The sequence below is a fragment of the Symsagittifera roscoffensis genome, chromosome 2 (genome assembly GCF_963678635.1).
Source record: "Symsagittifera roscoffensis chromosome 2, txSymRosc1.1, whole genome shotgun sequence".
NCBI lineage: Eukaryota > Metazoa > Xenacoelomorpha > Acoela > Convolutidae > Symsagittifera > Symsagittifera roscoffensis.
This window is the reverse complement of record NC_087063.1, coordinates 14887150-14898970: the sequence shown is the minus strand read 5'-3', so window position 1 is coordinate 14898970 and position 11821 is coordinate 14887150.

Here is an 11821-nt window from a genome sequence, read left to right as displayed (position 1 = left end):
AGTTGGGTTTATGTTGGTCTTTCTTATGTTCCTTTGGTTGTGTCCTTTTTTCAAAAATCAAATTGTTTTTGTTATGGGTTTGTCTTTCGACTTTTTTGTGTTTTATTATTTCTTTCTTAGACTTTATAATAGTCTTCAAAAAAATAAATTATCCAGTTTTAAACTAGTTTAATCCGGTTTGGGTACCGTTGGTTTTCTTTTCTTAGTCATGCTGTTATTTTATGATTTGTGGTGTTTAGTAAGCTGCGTTGGTTAGTTTGTTTTAGTATATAATTCCTTTCCAACCGGGTTAAAGGAAAGTTTGAAACTTGTTATCGTGTGTTAGAGTTGTTGAGTGTGAAAACTTGAAACTGAAATTCATTATTTAAACAATTCTTCGTGGGCGAGCTGTGCGAGTTTGGATAGAATTCTTGTGCGAGTGAATGAAAATATCAAAAGGTTAGTACTGCTTTTTTATTTTATTAATTTATTACATAGAATTTCCATTTTACTGCTAGTTTTTGGGGAAATTTAAAGTTATAAATTTTCATCATATTTAAATTTACTGCTTTATGGGGGAATAATTTATAAATTAATTTACTACATTTGGTATAAATTTTATCAGAATATTTTGTGGAAAATATTAATGAAGTTTAGAATAATTTTAACAAGTTTTTATTTTTTATTTTTTTTTCTGTTTTTTGCAGATGATCGTGGTATGAAGACTAAAAATCTAAAAGAAAAATGAGTAAAGAATGGCTAGTATTGATTTAAATTTATTAGTAAAGAATAGTTGAAATTATACTTACCTGTTAATCGTCTGGGAAAAAACCGTGGGGGAAGATCTCGTGTATCATGTCTGAATTTGTTAGTAATTTTGCTAGTATGCGAATGATGTTTTTAGTTTGAAGCAGTGGCCAAAGCAATTGAAGTGCTTTAATAGTTTTTAGTTCTTCGGTGCCTACTGCAAACTCATAAGGTGTGTTTTGAATGAGAATTATAATTTTTGTGATTGTATTTAGTATTGTGAAAAAATTCTAATATAGGGATTTCTATAGGTTGGATAAATTCATGTGGGATAAGGAAGGGTCTGGATTCTTCAGCATTAAAGGTCTTCGTGATGGGACAAAATATATACATTTGTGTTATTGGGTCATATTTGCGGAGGATGCCGTGGAGGTTAGTATCTTTGATGCAATAGGTGAAATTTAGAAAAAATGGTGAAGTGTACTTCGAGTTAAGAAACTGAAAACGATGGTGTGGTTGTCTTGATGGAGTATGTAGATCAAAATGATTTTGTATGAAGCGATAGTATGTATATGTGTGAGTTTGTTTAGTGCGTAACATAATGTCATGTGAACAGTGCAAATTGCGTTCATGTGGTGCAAGGAAGTGAAAGGTTAGTGAAAATAATTGAAATTTTTCTTTAAAACTTTCGTACGCTTGCATATCAGTTAGTGCTTCAGAAATGATGTGATCATATTTTCTATCAAAAATATTGAGTGTGAATACATATGATGTTTTGATGAAGAATTTTTCTGTTAGTTGTGGGTTAGCGAAGCGGTCGTCATCTAAAAATTGGTCTTGATTAGTTCGGATGATATTATGATCGTAATATTCTAGTGTAAATTCGTTAGCTCGGGGTGCAGTGATTGTTTTTAGTGATTTTTTATATCCAATATAAGTAAATTGTCTAGGTGTTAGTGTTGCGGTGAGTCTATATAGCATATCTTTATTCTTCTCTATATCGCTATGAGTATTAGATAGTGGCAGGCAAAGGGGATTAGTAAAAAGATAATATGTTGTCTAATGAAGTGTAGGCATTAAAACATGTTCATCTACAAAACTACGTGTGTCGTTAGTGTCGTTAGGTGTGTTTAAGGTATATTGTGGAAATGAAGGTAAGGTGATTGCTAGAAAATCTTTTGTGTTGGTGTGGTGTGGATGATTAATATATTCGCGGGTTGTTCCTGGTTTGGTCGGGAATCGATGGTTTGGGAATTTTCTTTCAAAAGTGCGATAAGCTCGGTTAGTGCTATTTGATGATTCGGTGGATGTTGATGATTGTGCTAATGATGCAGTATAGGCTGAGGAGGGTGTAGGAGTAGGTGGGTTTGAGGATTCTATTGTGGATGAAATTTGATTGATTGTGAGGGTGTTAGGGTGTATTAGCTGTTGTTGTAGGGTGATAAAATTATCAAGTTCTTGGGAGATTTGGGGAGTATCGGGAGAATTAGATGATCGGTCGGAATGAAATGGAGAATAGGTTGGGGTTACTTGTAAAGCATAAGAGGGAGTAGAAACGGGCGGGAGTGGATTATTTGGTGGGATTGGTTGAAAAGGGGGCTTTGAAAAAAGTGAGGAGTTGGTTTGAAAATTATTGGATGGAGATGGTTCGGAGTCTGCAAATTCGTCAGGGGTTTCTATATTAGGGTTATTGAGTTGTGAAATGGAGTATAAAACTGAAATATCTGAATTAGTATCCGAATTCATGCTTGATGTTATATTACTAGTTGGAAAATCGGGTGGCGGGAAAGCAAAAAGTGGGATTATTGTTATTGGAGTGTTGAGGTTGGTTGGATGGGATTTTGAGCGGTGTAGGGATCCAAGTTGTCGGCTCATCGTGGGCTAAAAAAAAATTATTTTGAGACTGAAAAGCGGTGGTATGGGGTTGTTCTATAATTTGTTCATATGTATTATCATCTTGCGACTGATGTGTCATTATATGTTGTATGGGACTTTGCGATATGTTTGGTCTAAATTTTGGGTTATGTGTTATTGCTAGGTTTCGGAAATTACGTGGGACTAAGGATAATGGATGGCTATGTGGTAAGGGTGGCAACTGTGGTGCTGTAGGCGTTACTTCTATGTTATTATGTTCTTCGTTATATGTGTTCTGTGTTGTCGCTATTTTTGTATTATATTCTTTGATTTGTGCGTCTAGAAGAATTTTGTTAATTGATGATGAAAAAATTCCAAAAAATCCTGCAAATAGTATGCGTGCTACAATTGCTTGTCTATTTACTTGTGTGTGTATAGCGCATGTGTTATAGATTCCTTTTAAAAGTGAAAAAAGAAATCCTATAAAGTTAAACATTGCGTATAAGATAGTTAATTTTTCTAAGATGTAATAGGGCCATCCTAGAAAATCGAGAATTTCATTTTTTAGTGTAACAAAGCTAAAAATATTTATGGGTGAAAAATTTTGTGGTCTGTATTTTTCACCGTTTAGATATATATAGTCTTTAATGCCTTTAAAATATCCGCTATAATCTTGTGTATAGATATCTGCAAATCCTGCGGTTTCGGCAAGTTTGCGTAAGTTTTGGTCAATTGATTGTCTTTGTATAGTGTCCATTCGTGTTAATAATTCCTGGATTTATTGTGTTCTAATGTGGTGTTGGATATCAGATTTTGAATATATTCCAATTGATTGTAAATCAATATTTGGGTTACGAGCAATAGCTCTGATGCTTTCGGGTGAAAATTTTTTGAGTGATTGCATTAACGTGGGGTATGGGGTAAGAAGATAATATATATCTTCATCAGGGTTCAATTGTACTACATTGTGGCTATTCTCTGATCCACATGGGACTGCGGTATCCCAAAAATATGTTCGTCTTGAAAGTGTGTCAACAAAATGTACTTTATTTTTATAAAAGTTAGGGATTCTTTGATAGCATCTTTTATCTTCAAAAACATATAGTGGTGATACTTTTTTGGTACAAGTATAAAACCATAAGATGTTTCCTTCGTAGTCTAGAAAATTTGATCTATTTCCTGATAGTAAATATCCTGCATAGGCTGTTTTTAATACTGCTAGTGCAAGTGATTGTAGGATTTGTGTCCTTTCTAATTCGCATAGTTGGTGAAGTGTTTCTAATTCGGAGAGTGACATTTCTTGAAAAATTCGACTAATCGTGTAGTCTAACTTCATATCTAAGTGGATATCATAGTGGATATTACCAAAATAAGAATTATTCATTAGTGATAGTTCTTGTAAACGTGTGCTTCTAGTGTCATGTGGCTTTAGATGTCCACCAGGTTGACCATTATTTTTTTGAAATTTAACTGGTATATATGATGTTCCTTCGTGTAGAGGATGACCTGTGGCATAGGGGTCAATTTTTATTTTTCCAGTGGTCATGTCGAAACCTTTTTCGTATTCAACTAATATTTCAGAATATTGTGTTTTGTGAAGTGGGTTTCTGTATTTGCATGCGAGTTCTGTTTCTTGATATATTTGAAAACGTGTTAATTTATTTTCTATATTATGGATTTTTCGAAAATCGGTACTTTGTTTTCGTGATGGATTGACTTGTTCATATGGAATTGATTGTATAAAATATTTTTCGTGAAATTTTATCATTCGAGCGTGTATTTTTGCTACTTGAAATGTTGTACATGTATCTTCGGGAAACCAAACAATTGTTGCTTGTGTCCGTGTTGTAGGATCACAATAACCTTGATCGTTTTTACAACGTAGTCTAATTTCTTGATAGATCATTGTGTTGTCAGATAAATCTCGTGTGAGCTGTATTTTTTCGAGTTGTATTTTCCAATCGAAAAACATTATTTCTTGATATCCTTTATTTTTTGTGCCTGCTTTGCAGTTTGATGGATTATTTATACCAATGTGTGGTATCCAGTGCTTATCGTGTATGTCATAAGTTAATCTTCCGTGTGCGCCGTTGTATGGGTATTTTTCATCTAGTTTAATGTGTCCTTGATATCTTTCAAGTTCTGCTTGATGTACAGAATCGGCAAAGACTTGAAAATATACTATTTTTCTGTCGGTGTTTTTATTTCTTGTGATGTTTAGTCTGAGTAGCTCATTTTTACAATCATCAGGATTTAGATGTAGAAGTCGTTCTATATTACTTTGGTAGAATGATTCATGGTCAAGTCGGTTTTTATTTCCGTTTGAAACTTGTGAACAATGTACTTTCTTTTCGGAAAATGTTGCTGTAAATTTATATCCTATGACTGTTGTTGCTCGGGCTTTTGAATATAGTGTCGCTATTACATTTGTAGTTTCTATAGCTTGTGGTTCCGTTTCGCATTGTGATACTTGATTTATTGCATATTTGTTCATTTTCTTCACAATCATAATGTGTTACTAATAAGTCTTGGGGTCCTGTGCGGGGAGAAGGATTTATGTTCTGATCGGAGATTATTAGAAAAAGGAGTTGGAGAAATATCAATATTTTTAGAATATACATGTGTATGATAATCCTGAGTACGGGTTATAAAATGTGATGTAACCAATTGTCTTTTTGGTATATCTGTCGTATTTATATATTACTTCAGTCGTTATGAATGGTGGTGGTAGTGATTGAGCTGTTATATTTGGTGGGTTTAATGGGTAGGGATGTTGAGCAATGTTGTTTAGTTTAACCGTGATTTCAAATTTTAATTGTAAACTATTTTGTTGGAGTATTTGGATATTATGGTCACGAATGTCTTGGTGGATGTCTTGTCTATACTGTAGTCTATGAAGTGCCCAGTTGTGGAGTCGGTTACTTTCTGGGTGTTGTCCAAATAATGGTGGGGGTGCTGTGAATGTGTTCCAGTCTAATCTTAAAGGGATATTTGTTGATGATTGTTCTCGATATCTAGCGTCGAGGTTATTTGGAAAATTTAGGGGGAAAGGCGTCGGTGAAATCTGGCTTATTGATGGTGTTGACGGTAGTGATAATGTTTCTGGTAGTGATGATGATGTTGTTGTATCCGTAGAAATATCTATTGGATCATTTATTAAATTTGGTTCACCTTGTGTGAATGATTGTGTTGTCCAATATGGTAGTCGGGATGTTTGGTTTGGGGGGTTAAAGGGATTTTCACGTATTTGTTCAGATGTTGGTGTTGAACCTAAGTAATCTGAGGGTAGACTTGAAGTGCTACGTTGTGAAAGAAGTGTAGGGGTTTCCGGTAATATGCTAATTGGGTTTTCCGGAGTAGTTGGTGATGGGGATTGGGGTATATCAAAATGAACTCGAGGGGTTTGAAAATTTCTATTTCGTCGTGGATGCATAATTTGTCTATTTATTTCAACTGTATTTTGGTTTTGACTAGGACTTCTTATTCTACTTAATTCTTGTGGTAGTGTCGGGTACAAGTTATATGTTGGTTCACTTAGAGGTGCCTGTCGCTGAACTGGTTATAATGGTTCAGATAAGCGAGCGGGTCGTTCTTCAAAAGTGTATGGGTAATCTTGGAAAGAAATTCGTGTAGATGTTTGGGGGTTTTGGGTAGTTGTAGGTATTGTCGGGTTTTCTTGGGATGATGTCGGTGAAGACTGACTGTGTGATTGTTGGTTAGCAATTTTTGAGGGTTTTTTTGATTGATTTCTTTAAGTAAAAAAATTTATGTTTATTGTAGTATTCTTCAAGAAAAAGAATTAAAAGGATTGTTGCTAAGGCAAATGTTATGATTGCCTTTTTTATACATTTGCATATTGTCAATATTAGGGATGATAGAAATGTTATAAAAATTACAAATAGTAAAAAAATATCTGTTCTACTAAAAATGGTTCGTATCATTTAAATAAAATTTGGGTTTTCGTACCTGTGAATATGATCAATGACTTGGGAAAGTTGGAGATATATTTCAAATAGGGAGTAGAAAATTAAAAAAATATTGCAAAAAATGATTAAAATTATTATAAAAGCTTCAAAAGTATCAAAGAGAAATATGAATAAAAGTTTAAGTATTGCTAAAAAGCTTATGAAAATTTTGAAAATTGTGTTGACTGATTGAGAGAAGAGCATTTAAGAAATGGCTTCTTGTTCGAATATTTTTTGTTATTTGAGGCGAGATTCAAGTGTGGTCGAGTTATTTATTGGTTTTTTTGACAAGTGGGTTGAGTTTTGTGAAAAAGTGTTGGGGGCGAATTTTATGGTGTTTGGGAGGTCTTCTTTGCTTTATTTTTATTTGTCAGGTGATCTGGGGTATTTTTGAGAATTTTGTACTTTTGGCTAATTTAATATGGTCGTACTTTTACTTTAGGCTAATTTAACATTTTTGTTTGGGGGGTTTTTGAGGTCTGAATTGGGAAAATATTGCTGATCTTTGCGTTATTAGATAAGGGAGGGTTATGATATTATGGTGGTATTTATTTTAGTTGTCAAGTTTGAGTGGTTTGCTTAGTTTTGACCTGGAGGTTGTAAAGTTATAGTTATAGATATGCCTGGAGTTTAATATCTTTCGTCTAATTGGTTTGTGTTAGAGTTATAGAAGGTGACGGATTGAATGAATCCTATTGGCTATTTTTGAACTAGAATCGCTGCGTGTTTGCAGCATGTTATTTTGAAAAATGAAAGTTCAAAATGTTTCAGAGGTGCAAATAGTATTAAATTTTAAAATTAAAGCTGTTTTTGAAATTCAACTTTCTTTAATATTTTAGATTGTGGGATGAATGTTTTGTAGTTTTTACGTGGTTGATTTCTAAGTCGTGATGACTCTCTATGTTCTGATTTCTCGACTTGTTCTTGGGGTATAATTTTTTCCATCAATTTTCTATTTTTCCTTTCTTTTTGAGGTGTGTTTTGATCTAGATTTTTTGTATTGTTTTTGGTTGTAGTTGGTTTTTTATTTTGTTTTTCAAGGTGAATGTCGTTTTGTTCATTTATTTCATTTTCCATATGCGGGTGATTTTGAATAACTTTTAAACCTGTGAAAGAATATAATTGAGTTAGTTCGCGTAGTGCGTATTCTTTTGGGTAGTAAGGCAATAGATTGTTTCTATGTTGAACAATTTCTTTTTTGTCTGAATCGGTGATTTTATATGTTACGTCTGCGGGTTTGGCGATTATTTGGTATGGTCCTTTACGAAGGGGTTGTAATTTTTTAGAAATTCCTTTTTGTGTATTAAAATTAGGTATTAAGACAAATGTTCCTATTTTTTAATCTGAGGCTGGTGTAAAACGTGAATTTATTTGTTCGTTAATGTTTTGCCTTTGTAACAATTTTTTTGTTACTTTTTGGTAAATTTCATTGTGTTTTTAATCTCTATTTAAAATCCATTCGGTGTGTGTACCGGAGGCTAATTTAAGGATTTGTGGGTGATGAAAATGATCTTCATCATGTGTGTGTAAAGGTAGGTTATAACAAAAGGTTATAGTCTTTATTTGGTTGGCAATGACCTTGTGTATTTTTATGAGAGTTTGCTGTAAACATAATTGGTTTACGTGGCTTTTGGTTAAAAACCATTTCGTATGGTGACATTCCTAGTGTTGTCGTAATTTGTGAGTTAGATGCTAAGGAAATAATTTTACATCTGCTGACCATTCTGTGTATCTTGTATCATTTCCATTTATGACACATCTAAGATATTCTTCTAGTGAACGGTTCATACCTTCGACTAAACCGTTTGTCCAAGGTGCATGAGATGTACGTGGTTTGTGTTTAATGTTGTATAAATGACATAATGTGATAAATTCGTTATTTATAAATTCTGTACCGTTGTCTGTAACTAAGATTTCGGGTAATCCGATTTTGGCTATCCAGTGTTCATAAAGTGTTGTGTAAGCATAATAAGCGTTACAATGTGGTACTGGGTTGAGTGCTACATAATGTGTAAATGCGTCAACAATTACCATAATGTAGGAGTTTCCTTCAGAGGATGGTGAAATTGGTCCATTTGTATCGAATGATATACTGTGGTTAAAATATAAACTTTGTCCTTTAAAATCTTGTTTTTGTGCTATTTGTTTTTGATTTGGATAAGGTTTATTTAGCTGAAATACTATACAATCATTGCATAGTACTTTTATCCAAATTGGTGCATTTGGGAAATAAAAATTTTGTGTAAAATTTGAATATGTTTTCTCTGATCCAGAGTGTCCTTTAATGTTTTGTGTATGTGAAATGTTAAAAGCTATTAGAATCATACTTAAAGGGAGACAGGGAACTGTAGAATCGTTTAAATGATATTCTAGAAGGTCTGTGTTTTCATTAATTGTTTTCGAAAAATCGGAGGAGTGTTTTATAACCTAAAATTGTGGTATCTGCCTTTACGGGCTTAGTTTTGTATTTGTGCCATGATTTTAGTTGTCTAATTACTGGGTCAAGATTTTGATATTGTTTCAAGCTATTAATTGTAATTTTATCTGTTGGAGGGAGAAAAATGTTTTCAACTTCTAATTTAGATAAAAGAATTGTGTCAAGTGGGTCATGGAGGTCAAAAACTTGACTTATTGTGTATTTTGAATCATTTGTTTGTGGTCCTGATAAATTTATTTTATCAGTTAAATTTTCTTTTTCAATTAACGGAAAAAGGTCTTTTTTATGCGAGTGGTGTTTTATTCGTTTTTGCTGAGTGTTATTTTTTATCCATTGTGAGTATGGAATTGGTTTGAAAGTTGATGTTCCAAGTAGATCAACTTCGTAGTGATTATTTTGGCAATCTAAGTAAAGTGGGAAGTGTTGGAGATTATTTATTTGTGATTGTTCAATGTCAGTTTTTACTGCATATTTGCATTCTAGTCGGGGTGATGTTTCGTCTTTTGCAAGGTAAAATTTTATATTTTTAGGTATTTCAACTGTAGTTTTTCGTGTAAGTAATTCAAGTGGTTTATTTCGACTTAATGTATCTGGTAATGCAAGATTCTTTCCTGCTGTCCAAACTATATGCAAGTTTGGAAATTTCATTAGTTTTAATTGAAATCTATAAACTCAATGATTTGGATTTGACTTTTGTGTAAAGAGAAAATGATTGGTTTATGATCTGTGAATAGAACTGTTGGATGTTTTGATCCAAGTATTAGAAATTCATATTCTGTAAGTGTATAAATTATAGCTGTACATTCTCTCATTAGAGTTGAGAGTCGTAGCTCTGCTTGAGTGAATAATCGGGAATTTGCTGATATAAGGTTCATTTTATTTGTACCACTGTGTGATTGTAGTAATGCTGCGCCGATGCCAAAATTTGAAGCATCGCACATTGCGTAGAATGGTTGATTTGGATCTGGGATTGTGTTTGAAATTTGTTCGGTTAAAAGTTTTTTAATTTCTTCAAATCGTGTTTGATGTTCAGTGGTCCATTCAAAATTATTTTGTTGTCTGAGGATATTATAGAACGGTTTTAAATATAATTGCAATTTGTAAACGTACTTGCTTAAGAAATTTAACATTCCGAGGAATTCTTGGATTTTCTTTTTGTTTGTTGGTGGTTGAAATTTTTGAATCACCTCAATCCGTGATTTCAATGGAGATTTGTGTTTCTTTCTATGTTATGTCCTAAAAATTTAACTCGTGTTAAAAAGAAGTGTGATTTATTGGGGGCGGCCTTCAGATTTTCGTTCTGAAGTATTTTATGATAGTGTTCTAAAACTGTAAACATTTCTTCTTTTGTCTGTGATTGCATAAAAACATCGTCTAAATAGGTGATTGGGTTTTTCTTAAGTATTAGTGGTCTAAAAATTTTGCTCATAAAAGCTGAAAATGCTGCTGGTCCTATGGATATTCCATAGAATAGGCGGTTGAATTCGTATTGTTGATTTCCAATAACAAATTGTGTTAAACGTCGTGATTGTTCATGTAGTGGCACTTGATTGTATGCACTATTCATATCAGCGGTTGTAAAGTATTTTCCGTTTATTTTTGTTAAAATAACTTGTATTGGTTCAATAGGCCAATTGCATTTTGATTCGTCTATTAGTGAATTGAGATATCTAGCGTCTAAAACTATTTTTAATGATTCTCCTTTTGCTAGGATTTTAACAGGGTTAATAAATATGTTACCTTTTGGTTGTTCTTCTTTGTTTACTGGTGAGATAATTTTGTATTGTTCTAAAATATCCAGTAATCTTTTTACCTTATCGTGTAAATGAATTGGTACTTTACTTGCTCTTTGTTTTTTGAAAACTGCGTCAGGTTTTAACGGGAGATGTAGTGATGAACTGATTTTCCCAACATCAAATTTTGATGTTGCATAGACTGTTGAATATTTTAACAGATGTTTTGCTAGTTTGTCAAATTCGATTTGTGTAATTTGCGAGTGTTCAAAGTTAAACATCGTAAAAAATTGTTGTTGTTCTTTTGTGTAGTTTGTTATATTGAATGTTGGTTTAAAATATGGTGTTTTTGTGAAATAATCTGTGTTCCTTTTTTCATTGCTTATTATATTATTTATGGATAGTTCCTCGTTAAGAATTGTGGATTGACAAATATCTAATAATTGGAGTATATTATTTACGCGGTATGCTTTTTCATGTACGGGTGATATTGTAGCGTTTGTTTTGCAATATCCTAAAAGTCCTAAGGGTAACGTTACTTGATACGGTGTATTGTTATACACGTGTAGCAAAATGATGTCTGAATTTGTATTTTTCAAATATTTTATAGATGAAATCGTGTTTTTGAAAAACTTATGAATAGGTTTAAACTCAAAGTCTGACATAAAGAGTTGTTGTTTATTTTGACTTTTATCATATTGGTGAACTTGTTTTATTGAAAAGTTATATATGTTTCCTGATAGTGGTTTCAGGTATTTCCGTTGTTGGTTATAAATTGGATAAAATTTTGAAAAGAATGGTGGTTGTTTATTTAATCTTTGAAAAAATGTTAGAGCTGTATGTTTTGTTTTTGTGCACTTATTTTTGATTAGTAGTTTAGTATTCAAGATGTTGATTGTTAGTATATATTTAGATATAAATGGTATACCAATGATATTGTGTTTAATATCAGTGACATGAAATATTTGTTTAAATGGTTTGTTTAGAATTTTATTTTGCTCCATTGTTCTTGTGGGGAGGAGGAATAATTGAACTTTTCCATAATTTACTAATGTTGATCCTTGTGCTTTTGCTAGTTTACTAGAGGTTGTAAGAGGCGTTAATTT